This window comes from Cydia splendana, chromosome 13, assembly GCF_910591565.1.
Source record: "Cydia splendana chromosome 13, ilCydSple1.2, whole genome shotgun sequence".
Lineage (NCBI taxonomy): Eukaryota > Metazoa > Arthropoda > Insecta > Lepidoptera > Tortricidae > Cydia > Cydia splendana.
The window spans coordinates 16,809,315-16,836,155 of NC_085972.1; the positions used below are offsets into that span (position 1 = coordinate 16,809,315).

At 39.7% G+C, this 26,841-nt stretch overlaps 1 long non-coding RNA gene across 4 annotated transcripts; it reads right to left on the minus strand.

Annotated features, from left to right (window-relative positions):
* LOC134796257 (uncharacterized) lies at positions 1 to 26,841 on the minus strand. 4 transcript variants are annotated; one of them, XR_010144906.1, is made up of 5 exons: positions 26,693 to 26,841; positions 25,457 to 25,637; positions 11,001 to 11,110; positions 1,958 to 2,094; positions 1 to 246 (listed from the first exon to the last, which is right to left on the minus strand). It is a non-coding gene; the product is annotated as an uncharacterized LOC134796257 (long non-coding RNA). The 4 variants fall into 4 exon arrangements; XR_010144905.1 differs by having other exon boundaries at positions 25,457 to 25,643; XR_010144904.1 differs by having other exon boundaries at positions 26,678 to 26,841.

Genomic DNA, 26,841 nt, shown 5'->3' on the forward strand with positions numbered 1-26,841 from the left:
CTTACCGGCTCAGTAAGTAATAGCCTATTCACTGTTGCTTTAAAGAGACCGAGGTCAAATTTCCCAGGAAACACAGATGACGGAAGCGCATTCCATTCCTTAATCGTCCTTACCAAAAAAGATGAGGCAAATCGTTTTGTGCGGACAAATGGAATATTAACAACGAACGGGTGCATTCGCTCCTCGCGCCTGGACGTCCGGAAAGGGAAAGCTGGGATCAGGTCGTGCAATTCTTTTGCGCACTCCCTAGAAACACCGATAGACATGTAACTCGTCGGCGATGATATGAACAAGACTTTGTAACTTTGATTTGACAGCCATCGCCAAAAAGTATATGAGCCCGGCGCTCTATCGAGTCCAGGGCTGCCAGCTGATACTTGGCGGAACCGTCCCATAGGTTGCAGCAGTATTCCATGCACGAAGGGACCTATGCTTGGTGCCGCCTCACCTTAAATATTAGGACATCAAGTTTCTTGGCAGCAGTCCTGGACTCAATAGTCGACCCGAAATTTAGGTTGGATTATTATTGTTCTAATACAAAGGCCGCAATGAGATCATAGAAATGATCATATATATGGAACCCTATTTGATAGCAATCCTACAATTATGATCATACACGCCAAATTTGTTAAAATTGTGTGTGGTACTATACAGCACGTCCACGGATGATTTTATTATTTCTTTTGCGGTACATATTCATGAAAAGAAATGTACTTTTATGTACTTATGTTTTTAAAAAATGTACTCGCACGGTTTTGGCATAGCGACATACAGGTCGTGGTCGTGCTGGGTAGATACTGCCTGGCACGACCACACTATATTTATGGTTAATTTAATGTCAAATGAATACAAAACAAATGTACTCAAATTGTACTATGTACAAGCACATCAAAATGTGACAGTCATACTGCAAAAATCGCTGTCATGATTAAATAAGAGCACCGTGAACAAAGTTTTGTACGGTGCTCTAAAAAGGTGAACCTAAGGGTTGATTTAGACGGCGCGCGAACTCGCATGCGACTTTCATTACATTTTTTTTGATCGGCTGGTTGAAATAACTAAAATCTCATGAGAGTTCGCGCGCGCATAATGTCTAAATGTGGGATCATCAATGTAAAGGGACCTTATTGTCGATGGCGTTTACGCCGCACTGCGACGAGCAGCGTTGTATTTGTATCGGAGCATCGTTTATAATGGCGGAAACGATGCCACCAGCCGATCAAAAAAAATGTAATGAAAGTCGCATGCGAGTTCGCGCGCCGTCTAAATCAGCCCTTAGGTTCACCTTTTTTAATCATGACAGCGATTTTTGCAGTATGACTGTCACATTTTGATCTGCTTGTACATAGTACAATTTGAGTACATTTGTTTTCTATTCATTTGACATTAAATTAACCATAAATATAGTGTGGTCGTGCCAGGCAGTATCTACCCAGCACGATCACGACCTGTATGTCGCTATGCCAAAACCGTGCGAGTACATTTTTTTAAAACATAAGTACATAAAAGTACATTTCTTTTCATGAATATGTACCGCAAAAGAAATAATAAAATCATCCGTGGACGTGCTGTATAGTACCACACAAAATTGTTGTTATTACACCATCATCTGTAAATACGTAGTTAGTTAATAAATTTGTGTGTATGCCTACTAACATTCGTTGAAAGATTAAAATTAAAATGACGAAATTGATCCTTTGTTGGTCTTAAATCAATTTAATTTAATTTTTAATCATAGGGTAATTAAATAACAACAATTTTAACAAATATGGCGTGTATGATCATGATTGTAAAATTGCTTTCAAATAGGATCCGATATTATATTAATATGATCATTTACATGATAGTTTAATTAATTGCCTTGTATTTTTTAGAAATCATAATTGCCCCAATGAGGGTGCCATTGGACGGTCGACGCAGTCTTAACTAATAACATCTTATTGACATACATTCTTACATATCAAACGAGAAAGAATAAACATTTTTTTTAATAGGTAGGTAGGTAGGTAGGTAGATAGGTATATCTTTCTTTGACGTGGCTGCTATAGTCTTCAGGATTTGATTTGCCGTGTGATCATCGCTTTCCGGTTGCAACTTGATGCCATCGAGGAATGTCCATAGTATATATATGAAAAAAAAAAATATAATACCATTCATTGTATGACAATACCTTCTACTACTAGAGGGCATTCCGGGAGTGGGCAGTCAACGTTAAAAAATGTTCAAACGCTGGAAAGTGCAGGGGTCAAAATGTCCATACGGAACCGGCTGTCTATGCAACTAGACGTAACTAGACGGAGCCCCGCTTCGCGGGGCTCCTATTTCTCGGCGGTTTGCCCTTCGGGCATCTGAAGCTACCTAACGAACCTAACCTACCTACTTTTTGCCACATAGACAGCCGGTTCCGTATGGACATTTTGACCCCTGCACTTTCCAGCATTTGAACATATTTCACGTTGACTGCCCACTCCCGGAACGCTAGAGGGCACCTTTAACCTTCTTTTGGCAGTGATAATAATATATCCTTACAAAAATAGGTTAGGTGTCTAATTGTGTATCAATGATATTTTCAGTGGCTCATCTCTGTAGCTTACTGTTATACAGGGTGGAAAGGCACGACGATCCTTCCCGGAAGTATTAGGTCGTTTAAGTGATACAGAGACTATTGGTAATGGTAAGAATCGTTAATTGAGTAAAAAATAAAAATTGCAAAAATACTACTTTTTAACTGTGGTGATAACCCTATAGCATGTGCACATGACGGCTAGATTAAGGATCTCCGTCGGGAAAGCTCGGGACTTTACACTTTTTTCCGATCGTTGACAGTATCGCAATGATGTATGAATGACGCATAAATGTCAAATAAATCAAATGCATGCAAAAATATTACAAACAATTTTATTACTTTCTTAGATAATTACTTTTTTCCAATATTTAATACTATCTTCTTTTCACATACGGTGTTCAAATGTAAGTACCTCCGTGTATTACAACGCCGCCGCAGCCCGTACCCGAGTATGTCGATGCACATGCGATATAGTGTATGCTCTTCGTCATTTATCCTTCGCAGAAAGCACCAATTAGCCTTTGTCTCATTTCGTCCGCAGTTTCACATTCCGTTTGGTTTGGTACACTATATCTTTTACACAGCCCCACAAATTTAAATAGCCACGAGCATCTAACATTTTTATTTGAAGAATATGACATTCAATAAGTATAGTTCAATGAAAATTTAATTTCAAACATCAGACGTCTTGTCTATTTCCTACCACGCAAGAAGGTTTGTTAGTTTGGTATTGAAGAAGTATTTATTCTTGATTTATTCTTAGTATTTTATTTTTGCAAGTTCATTTGGTGCAACTAACACAACCTACATGTAATTTTTTATTATTTTAAATAGTTTCCAATTATTCGAAAATAATTTTGTGAAACGTGTTAAGAAACTAAAACCTTTTTATCAGTCAAGGAAACCAGAGATATTTATAAGACGATTGCGTACTTTTGAGTGGTTGTCAATGTCACCATTTGAACTGTCGTTGTAAACAATGTTGTGGTTAGTATTATTAATATTAAGGAATAACATAACTATTTCATTCAAGTATTGAACAAGTGGAACCACTAAGAAAGCGAAAATCCTGCAATGATTCTTACCGTGCTGTAAGCAGACCTAAAAATGGTTAGATTGCAACAAATTAGCATAATTTCCTGTCGAATACTGATTGTTTATTTACAAGTAAGTTCATTGACCCTGTCACCTGTTAGGGTTAGAACAAAGTAGTTTTTTGCGTGGATGTTTAAAAGGTCATAATTTAGAAACGGTTGCCCATATTAACATAGTTTCTATGGAGAAAATATAGAGCTTAGGCTAAACTATCTCCCATTTCCGGAAAGGATCGTCGTGCCTTTCCACCCTGTATATATACTAGCTTTTGCCCGCGACTTCGTCAGCGTGGAATTATTAATTTAGGTAGGTAGCTATTATTTTATTCAATCAGTTAAAGGGTGATTTCTTGAATGAAAATAACCCTTTGTCGTTCCCCGGGAGTCAAACTATCTCTATTCTATGGTGTACTTTCGTTTGGGCCAAATACCTTTTGCCAAATTTCACTTCCCAACAAACTTATCGCAATAGTTTCATTTCCCAAAGGAACCTTTAGCAAAGTTACACTTCGCATATAATTTATTTGGTCAAATTATCACTTGGCATGATTTTACTTTGTCAAATGTTGTTAGGAAAAAAAAAAAATTTAATTACGATTTTTATTGGCTAATATTATATTCCAAAAAAGCCGTTAAGTGGGTTAGGTTAGGTTTACAGAAACGAAATGCTACTAGAAAAGTGGGTTTGTTTAGGTTCGAACTGCGATCCTCACAGAACCGAACTGCTATCAGAGAAGTGGGTTAGGTTAGGCTAGAACTAAGACCCTTACAGAAACGAAATGCTACTAGAAAAGTGGGTGGTTTTACCTCCTTTTCTACATAGTGCACCATCTACAATAATCTTTCACCGGCCCCCATAGAAATCGGTATTTTTTTTCTTAAAAATTATAATGTTTATGGTTCAACTAATCACATCCGTAGGGGGAAGCGGGGCAGCTTGGTACACCTTTTTTTGAAATCGATTTTAGGCCTCAAAATGAACTCTAAACACTTTGATACATTACATGGGACACTTTGATACATCGTTTTGGGGTACTTTGGCACGTGAATCAAAGTGCCCCGTAAGTGTTTCAAACTGCCCCGCAGAGCACACTTTACAGATCAACTCAGTTAGCTGACCAGTAGTAAACTTTTTAAACATTACAAAACGTCTATTAAGTGCGGTGCTATTAGAACATACTACAGTTATGTCAAAAATGCATTTAATTCGGTCGACCGCGGTGCTCTGTTAGCAGAAGTAAAAAAAGAGCTACCAGAACTTTACAAATACATTTGGCAATGCTACGGAGCACCTTCAAAATTACTTTTTGGAAATGATATTATCTTGTCAAGTATGGGCTGCCAACAGGGAGATCCGCTTGGGCCTGCCATTTTTAGTTTGGTCATTCACCCCATCATCTCTAGTCTAAATTCAAAATTCAATTGTTGGTACTTAGATGACGGCTCCCTTGGCGGAGACGCACTAACCGTACTACAAGATATACAATCTATCATAGATAAATTTTCGAAAATCGGGCTTGCATTAAATTTCACTAAATGCGAAATTTTTATTCCAGATCACGTTCCATTGAATACAAAAATAGATATACTAACAAATTTTAACGCAGTTTTACCTAATATTTCCATTCATTCAAAAACATCCCTCACCCTTTTAGGCTCACCAATTTTTGACGAATCAATCGCACCCGTCATTAACTGTAAATTAAATTTATTCAATAATACATCAGACCTCCTATTTAAAATAAATCCCCATATGGCTCTTTTCATCATTCGTTTTTGCTTATTTACACCCAAATTTATGTATTTACTCCGCAGTTGCCCAATTTGGAAATTTCCGTCCATCCTGTCTTCCATAGACTCCTCCCTTCAGGCAAGCCTTTCCAAAACACTGAACATTCATCTCGACAATAGTTCATGGACCCAAGCGGTTCTACCCATAAGGCTGGGTGGACTGGGCGTTCGCACTTCGGCCAGTTTGGCTCTACCCGCGTTCCTGTCCTCAGTATACGGCTCGCTATCTCTCGTCGGTATTATTTTAAACCTTCCTCAGATACCTGACGATGAGATAGCGAATCTAAGTGAGGCCAGGGAGGCCTGGTGTGAGTCGTGTCCGGGTGAGGACATCCCAGTCGCCCGTCACATTCAGCGGGCTTGGGACTCCCCTCCCTTAAAAGCAGCTCATACCACACTTCTTCAGGATAGTCCGGACGACTTCGAACGTGCCCGAATTCTAGCCGTATCAGCCCCCGAGTCGGGCCATTGGCTACGAGCACTCCCTTCCCGTCAAATAGGCACCGTTTTTGACCCAAGTAACTTGAGAATAGCTATATGCTTAAGGCTTGGGTCCAAAATATGTGTCCCTCACACTTGCGCCTGTGGCAAAAACGTCGATCAGCTGGGCCGACATGGCCTTTCATGCCCCAAAAGCGCCGGCCGCCTATTTCGCCACGGTACCATCAATGATTTGGTCCGTCGGTCGCTTGCCACCGCGTCTGTGCCTGCGATTCTCGAACCCGCGGGCATGGCGAGGGACGATGGCAGGCGCCCCGACGGGGCCACATTGGTGCCGTGGAAACTAGGTAGGGCCCTGGTGTGGGACGCAACGTGCGTAGATACCTTCGCACAGTCCCATATCCAGGCGACCCGCACCCAGGCCGGCGGCGCGGCTGACCAGGCCCAGGTTCTCAAGCGCCGCAAATATTCGTCCTTACTTAAGGACTACGAGTTTGCGGCGCTCGCGGTAGAGACACTGGGCCCTTGGTCAGCCGACATGCAGGCCTTTGTGAGGGCCCTGTCGGGGCGGCTGATTGACGCCACAGGGGACCCCAGAGCTGGCGCGTATTTCTCGCAACGAATCGCCCTGGCGGTTCAGCGAGGAAACGCCGCCAGCGTAATGGGTACCATGCCACAGGCGGACCTGCTAGAGGGGGTATTCTTTTTATAATTAGGTTTTTATTTTATAGGTAAGTTTCTTTTATTTTAGTTTTAATTTTAATTTCTTTGTAGTTTTAGTTTGTTTTAATAAGTTATTTTATATTCAATATGTTACATTCGTAAGTTAAAGTTAATTATGTTTGTCATGTTGGTATATAGTTATTTCGGCGTTTTTTTACACGAAGTAAAATAAAAAGTGCTGACAACCAGTTATTAAGCAGGTGCACTAAAACTACAAAAAAATGAAATCAGTGTCAGTTTTTCACAAAAAGCTACTTTGGTTGTTTTAACTTTTCTTTGTCATTTTTTTTTTCTCTTTGTACGTTCGCACTATTCAGTAAAAAAAAATTTCACAACAAAAAAACTGGCAGGGGCACTTAGATACACTAGAGGGGCACTTTGACATGTTCAAAACTGCCCCAATCTTTATTGTACCAAAGTACCCCAATGGTCAAATAAATGAAAAATAATTTATTAAAAATATACTATTAAAATAATAAGCTTACTCTATTACTGAATAAACGTACTAAGCGCTCATTATGATGTTCATCCGGTAAAGTCTAAAATTTCGCACCACAACTCGATAAAAAAATCATAATTTATTTACTATGCGACCGCGGAAACACGTTTTCACGCACTAAGCGGCAACGGCTGGCAGGAGAGATGTGCCGAAGCTGGTACCTCAATCACACATACAAAGCCACGTTTTAGTGTTGCAGAAGGTGAACATAAGTTTTTAGTTAAGGAATTAGTGTGGGTGTTCAAAACTGCCCCTTGTGCCTATCTGCCCCGCTTCCCCCTATGCGTAAAACATAACCAAAATGATAAAAATACCAAGGTCGGGATTAAGTATTTCAAATAAAACAAAAATAAAAATATCTATTGGTATGTAAACTGTATGCCATGCAATGTTACGCTTATTTGACTAAATAATACTTGGTAAAATGAAACTTGTCCAAGTAATTATTTGCTAAACAATAACTTGCCAAAAAAGACTATTGCTAACTGAAAAATTGCGATAAGTTGTTTTGCCAAACATTTTTTTGGGAAATGATAATTTGGGAAACATAGTTTGGGATGTGATACTTTGGGAAACGTTTTTGGCCCATTCGTTAGTAAACCCTATTCTATACCCAACTAAATCGTGCACCAGTGCCGGTACTACACCGCGCGGGCGGGACAGTTCCTATTGACAAAGTTTGTTGTGCAGTTGGTGTTAAGTCCCCATACAAAACACCACCCCTTTAAGGGATGATTTCTGAAATAAAAACTATCCTATGTCCTTCCTCGGGACTCAAACAATCTCTATACCAAATTTCAAATAAATCGGTTCAGCGGCTTAAGCGTGAAGAGGTAACAGACAGACAGACAGCCACACTTTCGCCTTTATAATATTAGTATGGATGGATATGCACTAGTTCAAGGACGTGTAAGGGCCATTTTATTTAAAGTTGTCCCATACACTTTCTTTTTCATATTTGGGATTTTTTATATTATTTCTACTCAGAATCATGAGCTTTTTTTGATCCTAATAGGAGAAAAAAAGTGTCCCGAAATTCCCATAAAATTTTCGATCTTTACATTCCGTGACTGCCATACAAAGTCTATGAAAAATGGTACCGGAATGGAAATAAAAACCTTGGCACACTTTTTTTCTTCTATTAGGATAGAAAGAGCTCGTGATTCTGAGTAGAAATAACATAAAATTTCCCATATTAAAAAAAAGTGTAGGGGACAACTTTAAATAAAATGACCCGTAAGCGATAAGATAGAGATTCCGTGTCGGTAAAAGAGATAGATAGGTATATTAATAGTTGATCGCTGGCTGTTCACATTGCACGAGGACTCTCTTTAAAGTACTATGCCTTATGGGAAACAGTCGAAGAGATAGCTCAGATCCGGAAACCGCTACCAACTTTTAGTATGTTGTTGCGCATGGTATTGGGTCTCCAAAACTGCCGGGAGACAGCGGCGCCGGCCATCTACTTCAGGCCTTCAGCGGAATGATATCATCAAAATGACTCCCGTCTCGTTGCGAATATTGCATATTGCACCCAAACTATGCATGGCACATACACGTGTGGGGTATTAAATGAAAGCTAATGAAATATTCTATACTTCATTTATACAGTGTGTACCAAAATATACAACAGTTTAAGAGCTATTTACAAAATAAACAAAATGAGGTAAAAAAATATTCGATTATTTGGATTTTATAACCAAACCAAAAGTCGGACGTTAAAGAAATGTACCACAACATTAAAGATGACATCTCAAGGCATACACTGATATCAAAAAAATCCAAATTTGACCAAATATGTGGAAATTATGAAATGAAATGTATTATAAGTCACCTAAATATTGTTTGCAGAAAAAAAATATGGTTTAAGAGCTATAAACACAGGAATACCATTTTTTATGAAAAAAGTAGGTGTATATCGATTTTATAGCTAAACCACAGAATAAATGTGTCGCTTAACTTCAAACTCGGGTAAATCCATTCGACCCTCTCAGCAAATATCTACCCTATTACCTTTTCTTAATACCAAAATCGCATAATCTGACAGATGGATTTACCCGAGTTTGAACTTAAGCGACTCAAATAATAGTACTATCGTACAGAAAGGAAACTTCCTACAAAACCGAAGTTTAACAGCGGTTCAGGGTCGAATCATGCTATCCCTTTCTAATATATGGCACTATCTCTTTCTGCTATTTAGGGTTGTCAAAATTCAAGTGATTATCTTATCTGTGGTCGTGCATGCAAAAGGAAGTCAAGTGGTGCCAACCCTAATAATTGCTCGGAGCAATGCTGAGCCGAGCGGAGCCGAGTTTGGCCGAAGTCAGGAGTTTCGCACCCCTGGCTAAACTAAAAACGTTAATAAAATGTTGCGTATAATATTAAAGAAACCAGTTATTCAACTATACATTACAATTTAAATTTTAAATTTCCGATAAAAACTGTGAAAGTTGTAGAAAAAAAACTAAAGCGCGCCAACATTTCTATTATTTTTGTATTTGTATTTGTACAATTCTATCTTAATGCGCTCTTATTATGCAAAGAATTGTTCTAATTATCGAGTATTAAATGAAAGGACATTACATAAAATACATGAAAACGACATTTTCGACTGGAATCTTAATTTATAAATTGAATTTGCTTGTTAAACAAGCAAACGAACTGTACCTTCCTCCTTTGATAGTTGGTTAAAATGTGGCTTTTGTCACCTGGGCTACAAACACGAATGAATTGACACCTCATTTATTAAATAAGTTCAGTAGTTTCATGTAAACAGTACAAGCACGCATAGACAGCAAATTCTGCCGTAGTCGAGCAAAAGATTAAAATTAATTAGACCTTTATTATCATTGCCTGGCACTACAAATATAAACTATAAACTCTGTGCGGAAAGAGAAGAGTCGTGGAACATAAGGGAATCAATACATTCTATGAGTCGTCTCTCTCCGCACAGACTCTAAGAGAAATAAAAAGCAGTAGGTAGTACATAATTTCTCTAACATTGAAACCCTCAGGCCATAGAGTAACTGTTAGGGGCTTAGCGGGCGTCGCCTCTATGAGTTAGCAAGATGCCTTATGGAGGTTTCAAATGACCAGAGGGCTGACCTGTATGTATTTCAGAGGATCAGAGGGAAAATACTGCCAGCCTTCACAGCCTTGAAGCCCTTGCAACACTCAAGATTCCACTTTTCGAACTACTCGCTACGCTCGTAGTTAAAATTTGCTTCTATAAAAGGCTAATCGAGGCTGAATGAAGTAGATGGTCGGCACCGCTGTTTCCCGGCAGTTTTCGAGACCCAATGCCATGTCCAACAACATACTAAAAGTTGGTAGCGGTTTCCGAATCTGAACTAAATTCCCATAAGGCAGTGCACTATTACACTCTTTACTCGCAGCGATAAAAGCTGTCAACGATAAAATCGCTCAGCGGTAGGTACTCGCGAAGCGATGTTCGCTTGGCGGTCGGAGAGACCATGCAACTAGAAAAAATAGTCGTATTGTTTTACCACATCTATATCGATATTACTAACGAACCTCTGTAACTCGAAAAAAAGAAACTGTATTTCTACGTTTCTATAATTACCTGCCTAATACGAATTTTTAATGCGTTTTTAAGACGAACAAAAACCTACAAGAACCTCTCTAAGTCGATGCCCTCTATAAGACGAAACCTCGTTAACACGAAGTTTTTGGCGTTTCCCTTGAGATCCGTGCTATCGAGGTTCCATTGTACTTCTATTCTGTGACTAAGGTTACAATACTTAATTCACGAAGGCTGATATTTCCTTGTAGACCTTATTAACCTTAAATACAGTGTTTAAAACGTCAAACTCGTATTCGACCACTCGCTTTATAGCCGGGCGACAAAACTATCAGAAGTAAGTACCAGAACTATACTCGCTTCTCGCTGCTCGCGCGCCAACTCATTTCTTATTTTGTAGCTCCAATCGCTTCTCGCTCATCGTTCTTGGTGAAACCAGTGCCAGTCCATTGAACCTTAAAAAATAATATATTATACTTACATTTATAACAGGAGGTACTATAAATATACCAATTATTTTACACTACTGAAAACTGCAACTAAAACGTTCGATATGTTTCGGAAATGTTTGGGCACAGTCATTTATAAGGTCAAACATGCCTCCCATCACCCATCCAATTAAATGAAATGTTCCGTACGGTGTATGTATAACTGTATACAGGTGTATAAAGACGGGCCAATAACAACTGCTTTGTAGGTATCTATTGTTTTATTTTTGAAGATTCTCTACCTAAACCTACGTAAAATTGACACCAACTACGCCATTTTTGGTACTAGCGTCCCGCCCCGGCTCCGCACGGGTTACACAATACCTTAACAAATTATACACCTAAATCTTCCTCAAGAATCACTCCGTTGATAGGTGAAAACCGCATGAAAATTCGATCCGTAGTTTTTGGGTCTATCGCGAACAGACACACAAACAGACGCGGCGGGGGACTTTGTTTTATAAGGTGGAGTGATTATATACTCGCTGTGGCCAAGGCTTTGCCCGTGTGGAATTTGGTCAATGTCTCTTCCTTCGTCTCTCCCCACCCGGGAGGATATAAATAATAAATAATTAAAAGCCTAAGCCCAAACACCTATTAAATACTTGTCATGGACAAGTTCCCTACACACACAATTAGGTTGCTTTGTTTCATCACAAAGTTCCTATGGCCACCTGCTGTCTCCATCATCAGATCAGTTCGACAGTACCATAATATTATTGTATTGTCATCAGAACTACATACAGCTGCCAATTTTCATGACGCTACGATCCTTGGAAGATGGTTAAATTAGTTACCTTAGATTCCATTACATAGTTAGTTACATACAGGTCTACCTAATAAAAGCTTTTTAAAAAAAATACTATCATCATTCAGGCCTTTAACATCTTGACAGATGATTTATGCAGCGTCTGTAAGCGAGGAACAACGTCTCTCGTGGCTGTATAAGCCAATGCGGGACCGGCATTTGCGACCGCATTTGTGGCAGTTGAAGCTGGGAGCCATGTCGGCATCATCAGGTGGATTGTGCCTCTTTACGCGTTTTCGGGAAATGTTTCATGAAACCATGCTTTGTCGTGGAAAAAATATACTATAAGTACCTGTATATAAAAGATTTGAAAATCTTTGGACATACCTACTGTACAGTAAATAATAATCGTATTTACTTTATTCCTCTTCAACTCGATACCTCCACCCTTTCCCGAGATAAAGGGTCTTGACATACAGACGGACGGACGGACAGACGGACGGATGGACAGACGGAAAGACAGATAGACACACAGACGGACGGACTCACAGACGGACAGACGGACAGACGGACAGACGGACAGACGGACGGACGGAAAACGAATTGATCCTTAAAGAGTCCCGTTTTTTCCTTTTGAGGTACCGGACCCTAAAAAATTACTTCTGCTTATCATAGCACTCTTCCTTTGGACATACTGTATACCTAGTAAATAATAATACTCGTATTTACTTTATTCCTCTTCAACTCGATACCTCCACCCGTTCCCGAGATCAAGGGTCTTGACAGACGGACGGACGGACGGACGGACGGACGGATACACGGATAGACGGACGGATAGACCCACCGACAGGCGGACGGACAACGAAGTGATACCTAAAGGGTCCCGTTTTTTCATATCTGTAGTTAATGCAAATGCTCTATTTGTCAAAGTAAATAAAATCTCTTCACACGATCAGGGTTTTGGGGGACAAAAACATGGAAATAACTTGGGTGCGCATGTTTCGGATAGATAACGAAATCCTAAAATACAGGCGGATAACACAAACAACCTACACGATATTATACTTAAGCAAATACCTTAATTAGTACATTTTATGTTGTTATGTTACTCTTGCGTAGGTATTTATTCATACTTTAGTAGATTTCTATAAATAAGATCACTATTTTTCTCTTGACATGTTTATTTTACTATTCGAAAAACATGACAGCGTCAAATATTTAAAAGTCGAAAAAAGTATATAATTACGTAAAAAGGCTTAAGATAATTAAGAAAAAACCGGACAAGTGCGAGTCGGACTCGCCCACCGAGGGTTCCGTACTTTTTAGTATTTCTTGTTATAGCGGCAACAGAAATACATCATCTGTGAAAATTTTAGTGACCGACCGAAGGTTCGGTTTCGGTTTCGGTTTCGGCCAGTTTCGGCCAAAAAATCATGTTTCGGCTGTAGTTTCGGTTTCGGCCAAAAAACGGCCGAACCTTTCGGCCGGGCCGAAACTTACGAAATGGTACTTCGTACTATGAAACTAAACTATGTGACAAAGACCAAAAGTTGGGGAATAAGTAGGACAACAATATTAATATGTACCTACATATACTGATTCATGTATAGGTATAGAAATTAATTGGTTAATTATTATTATTAATTGTATAAAACACAATTCCACTAATGAGGGCGCCACTAGACGGTCGACGCAGTCTTAAGAGGCTGTTAATACCTATATCGCGCACACTGTCTAATTGTATCTAATCGGAGTAAATGAGATGAGATAGCACTGTCGCATGTTACTGGGCCTGGGCAAAGGAATAATAAGAAAACTCATCATCTTCCTCGCGTAATCCCGGAATTTTTGCCACGGCTCATGGGAACCTTGGGTCAAATTGACAACTAATCCCAAGAATTGGCGTAGGCACTAGCACCCAGAGAGTAAACTAGGCCTTATCGGGACTAGTCCGGCTTCCTCACGATGTTTTTCCTTCACCGAAAAGAAAATAGTAAATATCAAATGATATTTCGTATATAACTTTCGAAAAACTTATTGGTACGAGCCGGGGTTTGTACCTGCGACCTTCGGATTAAAAGTCGCACGCTCTTACCGCTAGGCCACCAGCGCTCAAGGAAATATGTATCTCGCTTTTTAATACAATGGACATTGGTTGGAGTCTGTGCTCAACTACTTATCCTGAAGCCTGAAGCACGGCTTTGACTTCGCATGAAAGTTCGCCTCACTGGGGCACTTCGGACGTTTAGGCCCAGGTGAAGATCGGTAGCCGGCCTTGCGATATTGTCAACAAAAAATTCGCGCTCGCTGCGCTCGCGTTTTTGTTTGACCCTGTATCTACATGTTGGCTTGACTGGTGAATGAATAGAGTTAGACCAAGAAAATTCTGCAATCATTTTGATAGCATACGCAGTGAAACTAGTGCAAATGTTATTTATACGTCAATATTTCATAGAAGTTTTGACGTTTAAAATAAAATAATCGTTGCAGAATTATCTTGGTCTAACTCTAGTAATTTTCTTAAAAAACTGCTTAAGTAACATCAATTTCAAGGACATTGGGTGTTGACAGCCCCATAATATGTGTGTAAAAGCGGTTTTATGACATTTTTTCAACGATTTTAACAAGTCTACAAAAGGTTCGGTTTCGGTTTCGGTTTCGGCCGAAACTAGAGCCAAAGCCGAACATTCGGTTTCGGTTTCGGTTTCGGCAAAAAAACATGTTTCGGTCGGACACTAGAAAATTTCAACTGCCTAGCTATCACGGTTCATGAGATACAGCCTGGTGACAGACGGGCGGACGGACGGACAGCGGAGTCTTAGTAAAGGGTCCCGTTTTTACCCTTTGGGTACGGAACCCTAAAAAAAGTAAAACCGACTTCAAGCCTTCATCAGCAGTTCCACTTTATCAAATGGCACTTTGTAACTGTAAATGCTTAGTTATTTAGTTGATGAAAATACAAAACTCGCTGTATGTATGCTTATAAGATTTGAGGAGTTCCCTCAATCCCTCATGGAACCTATCATCAGACTAAACCTTGATAAAAATGTTCTTTATAAATCTTACGGGCTTAGTAAACTTAACCAAGAGTACAAATCGCCAAAGTGAACTATGCATCGTTAAAGAGTTCCGTTTTAATCATCGTCAGCAGTTCCATTTCGTTAATTGTCACTTTAACTGATATAAATAAAAACTGAATGTAAATACCTACTTGCTTTATTGATGAAAACACAAAAAACGCTATATGTATGCCTATAAGATTCGAAGAGTTCCGTGGATTCCTCATGGATCCCATCATCAGAACTGGGATAAAAACGGGACCAACTTGGAACTATGTATATACTTCCAAACTAAAAACTAATTTTACAAATCGGTTCACCACCACCAACCGGTTGAACTTGTAACCTAAGTAGAGGTTTACAAAATTAAATATACTTAAGGTCACTGTGGGCAAGACCGGCATACTTTTTTTCACTTTGGAGTGATCTAGTTCCGTTAATTATTAACCTACATTAACGCTTGTAATCGCATACGATGAAGAATTTAATAACTAGTAGTTCGCCCCGAACTGAGAACTCGCGGTTAACCAAAAATTATATAGCGATTGACTTTGTTGCACCTACTTAGGTACTCGTATAGTGACATAAAATAATAGAAAATAAATGAGGGCGCCAGTTTCTACGTAACTGTCACATTTTTAATTACACAAACGGGTCTACCGCGATATAATTTCATTGTTTTTACCTTTAATTCCGACGTTTCAGCTGAGTTGCACCAGCTGTGGTCACGGAAAGACTGACGTCCCAACAAATGTCAACGGAGATATTAATAAAACACCACTAAACTACCCGAAATTAGTTTATAAAAATGTTCGGGGTAGACAAAGAAATTGCAGCTACCCGTTAAAGTTTAATGTTTATTGTCCACGGCACGACACGCAACACTCACAGTATCCGTACACTGGTCCGAAGATATATCCGCTGGTTTCAACATTTGAATCACTGGTCCCCAAGTAGACGATAATTTGTACCCGTCCTCACGATTGAAATTTTTAGGGTGTTTTTTAATTTCAATCGCCTCTCTCACGATCCGCGGATAATAGTGTCGCTCGTTGGAGAGGACTTTGGGTTTATGTAGCTCAATCCAAATTAAAAAACACCCTAAAAATTTCAATCGTGAGGACGGGTACAAATTATCGTCTACTTGGGGACCAGTGATTCAAATGTTGAAACCAGCGGATATATCTTCGGACCAGTGTACGGATACTGTGAGTGTTGCGTGTCGTGCCGTGGACAATAAACATTAAACTTTAACGGGTAGCTGCAATTTCTTTGTCTACCCCGAACATTTTTATAAACTAATTTCGGGTAGTTTAGTGGTGTTTTATTAATATCTCCGTTGACATTTGTTGGGACGTCAGTCTTTCCGTGACCACAGCTGGTGCAACTCAGCTGAAACGTCGGAATTAAAGGTAAAAACAATGAAATTATATCGCGGTAGACCCGTTTGTGTAATTAAATATGTGTACAAAACGCGAGAGTTTAAAGTGTTATATGTCACATTTTTGACGTAAAATGCTTACACATGGCAACAATTTAGTATGGACATTTTTGAGTTCCATTTTATTTAATTTCTACTATTTTATGTCGCACTATAGGCGGCAACTGACAGATTTAAGCAAAGAGTAGTATGTATAATATAGTTGGTCAAGCAGATCTTGTCAGTAGAAAAAGGCGGCAAATTTGAAAAATGTAGGCGCGATGGGATATCGTCCGATACAAAATTTGAATTTCACGCCTTTTTCCACTGACAAGATTTGCTTGACCATCTATATATAGAACAAAATTTGAAAAATGTAGGCGCGAAGGGATATCGTCTGATACAAAATTTGAATTTCACGCCTTTTTCTACTGACAAGATTTGCTTGACCATCTATATACAGGGTGACCTTAGCCATTGGACAAACCCTGATATCCCACGTAGGGTTACTTCGCAGAAATGCTCTAACGGTTATTATCATACGTCGGACTCCAGCGGGCATTTTCGTGGCATGTCAGAATGATAGGTAAGGTTCGCAAATCAATCAATTCACTTTCGAGTTTTTGTACTTAGTATTTGGTACCTGCCTAGTATTTATAATGTGAAATTCCAAATATCATAGCAACTGACTGCGTTATTTATAAACGTACTTGGACTACACATAAGTCAAAATGGCGAAAAAGTTCGTTTGGCTTTATCCGTCACTCAGACAATTGCAGCTGTGAGAAAGGAACAATAGTACATTGTATTGTAGGAGAGGACGGAAAACCGCTAAAAGATGGACGAGTGAGTTTGAGGGCCGACACGTCAGTGGAGGCCCTCAAATAATATGAGTCCATCTTTAGCGTTTCCGGCCGAGGCATTACATAGTGCTTTTCACGACTACTGCGAGGAAATAAGAAAACATTTGCATAACTATAAGTACTAGCCCGCGATATCTCTGGTAGCAAATTACTAGCCACTGTCAGAGCTGTCTCTTGAATTTCGCTAGGCGTCAGCGTAAGAATATAATTTTCTTCACTAGAAGAACTCATTTTTATAGTGAGCGAGTGAGAAACACGTATCTACTGTTTCTTGTATTTTTTAGTCAAACACAATTTACACTATCCAATTCAGTGAGTATTTTCCGATCCCGCCTTTTTTACTTTTTTTAACACTTTTAAGAGGCGTTTTTCTGTTGTTTGCTTCAAACCGACTCTAAACTTAGAAGCGTTTTTGCTAAAAAAACACAAACAGCTACAAAAGTAAAAAACGCCTTATGCGTGAACCGAATGAACTGAATGAATGAATGGTTTTGACATTGAAAAATTGGTCCTGTAAATAACCTAATTTTATTTTTGAAGGAAAAAGTTGCGCCAAAAAGACCTTTTATAGATTTTTATGTTTTAAATGATACTCATTGCTGTAGCTATCCGTCACCAATGACAGATGATGATAACAATGAAACATTGTAGTAGTGGTGGTTCAGGTGCTACAGCTATTGCCTACTTTCCAGCTTGGTTTTAGACCATCTATTGCCACATTTCCGAACAGTGGCGTGAAAAACAAATGAGTTAACTGGGCATGTCAAGTTCTATGAACACGGCTCTAAGGCTGTACGTTAGTTAGGTGTTAATTTTTTTTATATCCTTTAAATTTTGAATACTAGGTACATTATAATACTCGTAAGTTAAGATTTTTTTGTAAACCTTACCTTGCCCTCAAACTGCCCCCTATAGTCCGACGTTTGGTTATTATTATTTTAATTAAAAAAAAAAAATTATCATACAAAAGTTATTAACAATAATCGACAACAAAAAGAAACATACTGTATTCATCATTGGCAGTGCTTTTGGCATTTTTTTTGAAAATGTGCGACAATGATGACATTTGTCAAAAGTCAGAATCTTATTAATGTCATAAATAAAAAAGATAATCAAAACGGTCCAAGAAGGTTTTATACTATTTATTACCTCAGGAGCTATTGACACAGAGGTTGCTCCAAAGTAAAAAAATTGTAATTTGTTAATTTATTCGTAACCGCTACACCGATTGTTATGATACTTTGTATACTGGTTCTAAATACCCTGATGCATATGTACATTTCGGCTTTGTCCAATGGCTAGGGACACCCTGTATAGGACAAAGAGAACTTCTAGTGGAACTTTTTTGCATCAATTTTGAAGCGCCATCTGTAATTCTTAACCAGAAACATCAACGTCAATATCAGGGGTGAAGGGGCATAAATAGCGTCTAAGGATCTATGTTGCGAACGTAAAAAACTTCGACTTTGAAGAAAGGCTTCAGGATATTTATTAATACACGAAAACAGATTAGGTACTTTTAACTTGACTGTTGATGTAAATAAAGTACCTATCATACACGGCTGGAATAACACACAATTGACCACAAAACACAATTGAACGCAGCACAGGTTGTGAATCTACCCGCCCTGATTTTTTCTGAATTTTCTGATAATAAAGTTCTCAGCAACTGTGATGGCGTATGAAAACTTTGTTTCTTTTAACATTGTAAAACTGAAAGTATTTTTATTTATATGAATTATGTCGTAGTACAGACTATAAATACGGTGTTATAATATTTTGAGTTTTATTCGACAAAGTTGTTTTATTGTGACAATTGCCTCCATGGCAAGTATGGCAACGCGATAAATAATCTGTTCTATCAGATGTTTATTTGTTTGTTTCATGCCCTGGATACAAGACTTTTAAGACGTTCTGACGAAATAAAGTGAAGCCATATTAACAAAAAAAAGTTTAGCGTTAAGTAATATAGATGGCGCTATTTTTTCGAATAAAGGGCTTTGTATACGGCTGTCCCTCCCCTGGACTTAAGTCACCACCATAGAGATAAAAATAAACTGTATCTGTGCTAACCTGAAACATTTCCTGTCAAATGTCAAATACTTATGTTTATTTTATTTTTATCTTGCTAATTATTCCAAAATGGTAAATTTAAAAACGATATTATAAAAGTGTAAACCAAGCACTTTCATTTGATACCAAACTCGACCATGTTTCTTGCAATTAAAATTACCAGAATAGCAAGACCTCTTACAAACAGCTTTTTGGCCTTCTAAGCTCTTTTAGCTCAATAACCCCTTGATCGGGCCTGCTCATAATTTAATGACTAAAATATAATGCCCTCGACTACACGTTTACCTAATTTCATTTAAATTAGAACAAATTTACTTAAGTTATTGAGTATCAAACTATCTTCTGCCAGTTCAGCTTAAAAACATCGAAATGCCAGGACGTGCCCCTAGCCAGCCGCGTGTTCAAAGTCGAATGTAAGTACTTCGCTTCGCTCGCTCGTTCGATTAATAGTTTAGCTTTAGTGACAGATCATTTCAAACACAAATTAAGCAAAAACAATAGTTTTTTTTTTAATTTGGCGAGTAGACGGACTTCCCGTGCAGTTTAAGGGAAGTCCGTCTAGTAATGATATCAGCCAATCTATGGGTGCGTATATTATGTTCGTAGTCAAATTCCTAAAAGGAACGAATCAAGACAATGAAAAGTGTACTTTAAACTTGTTAATATGGGGTGTAGATTAGAAATAAACACCATTTTTCTAATACAAAGGCAAGTCGCCCATATACTACGAAAATGGGGTGGTAAACCTTTTTTGGCAAATAATTACACGTAGGTAATTATTTTTTTGATTTCCGAAATAAAGGATCAATAGTCATTTAAACTGAATTTCAATCGTTTCTTTTAATTTACTGAGATCAAAATTTAATAAAGTACCTAACACCATGCAAAAAGGATTCAGGCATCAACTCGTCACACCAAAATTTTGTTATAACCTGTCACACCGCCAAAAGCGAAATTATTTGTTTCAATTCTTCACAAGTAAATTGAGTTCTCAAAAAAAAGTCACATCATCAGCATCATCACAAAAGCGTCAGCGTCAGTCATTAAGTCACATCATAGTTTTGTAGCTATTGGTCACACGGCAAATCTGTTCCTATTCGTCATCCCGTCAAACAGTTCTAACTGGTCACAAGCAGGACTGAAAGGCCGTCGTGCGCAGTGATCGATTCTAACCTATGCCTAACCAGGCCTATGTTTCAACCCTCCCCAATTTATCGATATCGATAAAATACGCAAGCATGTAGCATACTACACTATTTAAGTCTGTTACAGGGCTCGGAAACCGTTCTCAACGCTCAAACCGGTTTCGTTCATTTGCCCGGGAACGAAATGGATTTCGTTTCCGTTTGCGGTTACCGGTTAAAGAACTGTTCTTTTGAAATAACGGTTTACACCAATTACGCTCTCTTGAGGAACGAAATAAACCGGTTAAATTGAAAACGTCGCAGCAAGATAAAATGAGTATTATTATTTGTAACCGGCAGAATATCAGTGCTTTCCTCGAAAAAGCGAAGCGTATCGCTGCGTAGGAATCCTTTTGCGTCCTGCAGTACGCTGTATGCGCCGAAATATGTGTTTTTTGTTTATTGTTTTTTTATTACTTTTCTACTTAGGGGTCATCCATTAATTACGTCACACGAAATTCTAGGTTTTTTTACCCCTCCCCCCCTCCTTGTCACACTTGGTCACATTTGGCAAACCCCTCCCCCCTGGTGTGACGTCACATTTCTTCAACGAAATCGGCAAATATTTATTTAATATTTTATCAAAATATTTTTGACAAAAGAAATATTAGTAATTTTATAACCCAAAACTGATTAAGAAATAAAATTAAACGAATAAAAACGATTATCGTTTCAAAACTTTGTTATTTAAATGATAATTAGCGTATAAAATAATTTAAATACATTTTCGGTTACTGATGAAAGTGATGAAGTTAAAGTGACGTCACAAATTTTATGACTCCCCCCTCCCCCTTGTCACAACATGTCACATTTTCTTGACCCCCTCCCTCCCCCTAAACGTGTGATGTAATTAATGGATGACCCCTTATTAACTAATTAGTGCATGTTTGTTACATGTTTTTCCTGTTTGTTAATAAATAATAGTTTCAGATGTTTTATTTTATAATTTTATTTAATAATTTTTTTTATAGCAGCTTTAGAATGATTATAGAAGAAGGTATTATTAATTATTTTTATTATTGATTAAAATCAACCAATTATTTATTTATACAAGAAAACTAATCAGTTTCATATTTGCCACCATCAATTAGCCCATCTGCTTGAAAATTAAAAAAAAAACCGGCCAAGTGCGAGTCAGACTCGCGTTGCAAGGGTTCCGTTCGTATATTAGAAATGTAACATTACACAATTTTTAACAATGTATTTTTTATGTGAAACGTGAGTGAAAAACCCGTAGGGTCGGATCAAAAACGAAGTAATTAAGTCCGACTCACGCTGGACTGCACATTTCTAATAGATTTTCCTGTCATCTAATAGGTAAAGAACTATTTTATGAATTTTTTTCAAAAAAACTTTTGAAAGACCCAGTAGTGTCGGAGATAAAGGGAGGAATGGTCAGTTTTTGCCTATTTACTTGAATAACTTCTAAAATGTTTATCCTAAAATTATAAAAAAAATATATTTGGATTCTCACAACTTTTATTTGATACATATCAACACGATTTAGTTTGAACTTTTTTATTTTTAAATTTTCTCATTGACCCCCTAAAAGTGGCCCCCATGTTTAGTTAAGGTATCATAGTGGTTATCCGGGTCAAGGTCCGGGTCCGAGGCCGGGTCCGAGTCCGAGTCCGAGTCCGGGTCCGAGTCCGGGTCTGAGTCCGAGTCCGAGGCCGGGTCCGAGTCCGGGTCCGAGTCCGGGTCCGAGTCCAAGTCCGGGTTCAAGTCCGGGTCCGAGTGCGGTTCCGAGTCCGAGTCCGAGTCATGGTCCGGTTCCGAGTCCGGGTCCGATTTCGGTTCCGAGTCCGGGATCGTGTCCGGGTCCGAGTCCGGGTCCGAGTTCGGTTCCGAGTCCGAGTCCGGGTCCGAGTCCGGGTCCGAGTCCGAGTCCGGGTCCGAGTCCGGGTCCGAGTCCGGTTCCGAGCTCGGGTCCGAATCCGGTTCCGGGTCCGTGTCCGGGTCCGAGTCCGGGTCCGAGTCCGGGTCCGAGTCCGGGTCCGAGTCCGGGCTCCGAGTCCGGGTCCGAATCCGGGTCCGAGTCCAGGTCCGGGTCCAGGTCGCAGTCCAAGTCAAAATCGAAATTCGAAATCACCAAACGTGAACTATGCGTCGTTAAAGAGTTCTGTTCTAGTCATCATCAGCAGTTCCACTTCATCAAATGCGACAGTTTTTAAAATGTTTATCCTAAAATTATAAAAAAAATATATTTGGATTCTCACAACTTTTATTTGATACATATCAACACGATTTAGTTTGAACTTTTTTATTTTTAAATTTTCTCATTGACCCCCTAAAAGTGGCCCCCATGTTTAGTTAAGGTATCATAGTGGTTATCCGGGTCAAGGTCCGGGTCCGAGGCCGGGTCCGAGTCCGAGTCCGAGTCCGGGTCCGAGTCCGGGTCTGAGTCCGAGTCCGAGGCCGGGTCCGAGTCCGGGTCCGAGTCCGGGTCCGAGTCCAAGTCCGGGTTCAAGTCCGGGTCCGAGTGCGGTTCCGAGTCCGAGTCCGAGTCATGGTCCGGTTCCGAGTCCGGGTCCGATTTCGGTTCCGAGTCCGGGATCGTGTCCGGGTCCGAGTCCGGGTCCGAGTTCGGTTCCGAGTCCGAGTCCGGGTCCGAGTCCGGGTCCGAGTCCGAGTCCGGGTCCGAGTTCGGGTCCGAGTCCGGGTCCGAGTCCGGTTCCGAGCTCGGGTCCGAATCCGGTTCCGGGTCCGTGTCCGGGTCCGAGTCCGGGTCCGAGTCCGGGTCCGAGTCCGGGCTCCGAGTCCGGGTCCGAATCCGGGTCCGAGTCCAGGTCCGGGTCCAGGTCGCAGTCCAAGTCAAAATCGAAATTCGAAATCACCAAACGTGAACTATGCGTCGTTAAAGAGTTCTGTTCTAGTCATCATCAGCAGTTCCACTTCATCAAATGCGACAGTTTTTAATGAAAATGCTTGATTTTCTGATGTAAATACAAAAATCTCTATACGCATGCCTTTAAGATTTGAAGAGTTCCCTCGATTCCTCATGGATCCCGTCATCAGAACTCAAGCTTGACAAAAATGTGGCTTAAAAACTTAACTTGCTTAACAAACATAACAAAGACGACAAATCGCCAAACGTGAACTATGCGTCGTTGAAGAGTTCCGTTCTGATCATCATCAGCAGTTCCACTTCATCAAATGTCACTTTTTTGGATGTATATGCTTATTTTGTTGATAAAAACCCAAAAATCACTATATGTATGCCCTTAAGATTTGAGGAGTTCCCTCGATTCCTCATGGATTCCATCATCAGAACTGGGTTTTGACAAAAACGGGACCAATCTGTATGCATATACGTACAATCATAAAATAATTTTCAAAATCGGTCCAGTAATTAAGTAATGACGAAGATATGGAGTAACAAACATAAAAAAAAACATACAATCGAATTGATAACCTCCTCCTTTGGGATGTGGAACTCGGTTAAAAAGGATTAACAAAATTCAAAATGAATATCTATAGACAATAAATAATTTGCACGCCAGCGTGTCAGCATTGTTTGCTTAATTACGTCCACCAACATTTCATATTCTTTTTAATTTGCATACAAAATGCAAGGAGGAGAGGAGGAGAAGCTGATAATACAATTCAGAGCGTTATATCCTTTCAGACTAGGATTATCAAAAAATGTGTACCCACTTATTTTACTCACAGTTGTCAGAATCGAAATTATCGGTCTCTTCTTCATTGAAAAATGGTTGACTGTCCGGAATATATTTACAACTTTGTGAATCCATTTTAAATGTAACAAAACACCACCAACACCAACAGTCAAAACTCACACGCCCAAAAAGTATAAATAAGAAAAACTGGGCAAGTGCGAGTCGGACTCGAGCACCAAGGGTTCCGTACCATAATTCAAAAAAAAAAAACGGAAAAAAATGCAAAAAAAAACGGTCACCCATTCAAGTACTGACCACGCCCGACGTTGCTTAACTTTGGTCAAAAATCACGTTTGTTGTATGGGAGCCCTATTTAAATCTTTATTTTATTCTGTTTTTAGTATTTGTTGTTATAGCGGCAACAGAAATACATCATCTGTGAAAATTTCAACTGTCTAGCTATCACGGTTCGTGAGATACAGCCTGGTGACAGACAGACGGACGGACGGACGGACGGACGGACGGACGGACGGTCGGACGGACGGACGGTCGGACGGACGGACGGACGGACAGCGAAGTCTTAGTAATAGTTTTACCCTTTGGGTACGGAACCCTAAAAATAAACAATTCAGTCAGCAAGCAGCACCGTCAAGTCAACATCGAGATCGAGTACTTAGAGCGGGTAGCCGGATAATGTATTAATATTGTAGACGGCTGAGATTAACCGGTATTATATCGATCCTCGAGAACGAAAACATTTGGTTCTCTCAACTAACCGGTTAGAAGAGAGAACTAAATTTTAAAGTTCGCGTTCCATCAATTAACCGGTTTATTAATGAACGAAATAATATAACGGTTTATGAACGATATTAACCGGTGTATCAATACCGGTTCCGAGCCCTGGACTCTGTTATGTTGGTACTATTGTTCTTTGACAGTTCTTTGTCGTACATGTTGGTATGGTTGGAGAACCAAAGACTGACAAAAACTGATTCCAGTCGCTAGTATGGAAGTCCCGTCTCTTAAAACGTAGTGATTAGGTATCTCTTTGATGTTGACGGGCTTGCCTTGTAGACGGACTTGCCCACAGTGACCTTCCCTTCATTATCTTATAGTTTTGAGTAAAATTGCTGTGACATATTATGGACAGACAGACAGATGCATGACGAAACTGTTAGTGTTCCGTTTTTGCCATTATTGCTACGGAACCCTAAACTTACAGTGCTTAGTAAATTTCAACTACCTATTATCGACAAACAAAATATTTTTCCCAATAAGTATGTAGTTTATTTTTTGTAACTGTTAGACAATTCGTGTAATGAGCTTAATAGTTAATATTTACTTACTCTTTTTTTTTACTTTGAGAGCGCACCACCGACATTCTTAGTGGTGAACGTATTCGCTGTGGCCGAAAACGTGTTTGTAGATGATTGATTATCTTAAATCGCTACTTTAAAATTTTGTTACATTCCCACAGCCATCGGAAATTTCTTCTCTTTTATTTAAACTTTAGATTTTCACGCGTTCCTGAAACTGAAAAAATCTGTACACATGAACACTGAAGAACGTGGGATTGATGGAAGAAAATAATGCCAAAACCTGACAAACTGAAATCTAAATTTGTACAATGTAGCAAAATGCATTGGGCACTACAGTTTGTTGATGGCTAACTACCTATATTCCATAATATAAATATCCAGAGAGGAAAATGGGGACTACGTTTGTATGGAGAACCGGTCATCCCCTTTCCTCTTAATAACTTAATATGCTTCGGCACATGATTACACATATTTATATATGTAGGTACGTGCATTGTATTTCCATATCTTCCAAGCGGAAAGCCAGACGGTGCTTGCTGGATATTGGTTTCTGAAATCTTCGAAAGAGTCTTGGGTCATATGGAAATAAAGCTCATTGTATAATATTCTCCTTTTTCTGAACGTGTCCACCAAAGTGGATGTTCGTCCCATTACCTAGAGCATTACCAGAAGCATATAGGTATAAAGGCCAGCGCAAACCGGCGGAGCGCAGCGCAGATCACCGAGGAGGATTTACGCCGCGCAGCGCTCACCGGCGAGGTGAAATCCCCCGCGATATCGCGAGCGCGCACAGCCCAAGCGCTGGCGGCCGGCGCACCAGAGAGCACTTCGGCGCAGGCCGGGAAATGCCGCCGCGTGTACTCTATCACAAGGGATTAGTGACTAGTGTGCACGAGTTCTCCCCCGTCGTCCCGGCGCTACTCCGGCGCACGCCGCGGGAGGCCTCGGCGCATGCCGGGGGATGCCGCGGCATGCCGGCGCCTACCGCCGCGGTATCCTCTAACGTGCTCCTCGATGCCACGGAGTAACAATCCTCCGTGATGCTCCGAAGTCAGTCTCAAAGCATTTAAATTTATACCTGAAGGTAATTGAAATAGGGAAGAAAATACATTGATAATTTTAAAGTGATCTGCGCTGCGCTCCGCCGGTTTGCGCCTCTACGGGCCCCCAGGTTTCTACGGGCTGTGGTCGTGGTAGGTGCAGCATGCGTGGGCCAGGCAAGCCGAGTGAATTATGTACCTATTTTACCTTAACTTTGTTCACCTGTGTATCCTTTCCAAGATAATCATCTTTTTTAAGATGTAACCCGTATAATTGGTATATCATTTTAATTCTATAATAAATGATGCTTTACATATTCAGCATTTTTTTCTTGGATATTAAATTCTTTACTTCGATTGACGTGTTTATTA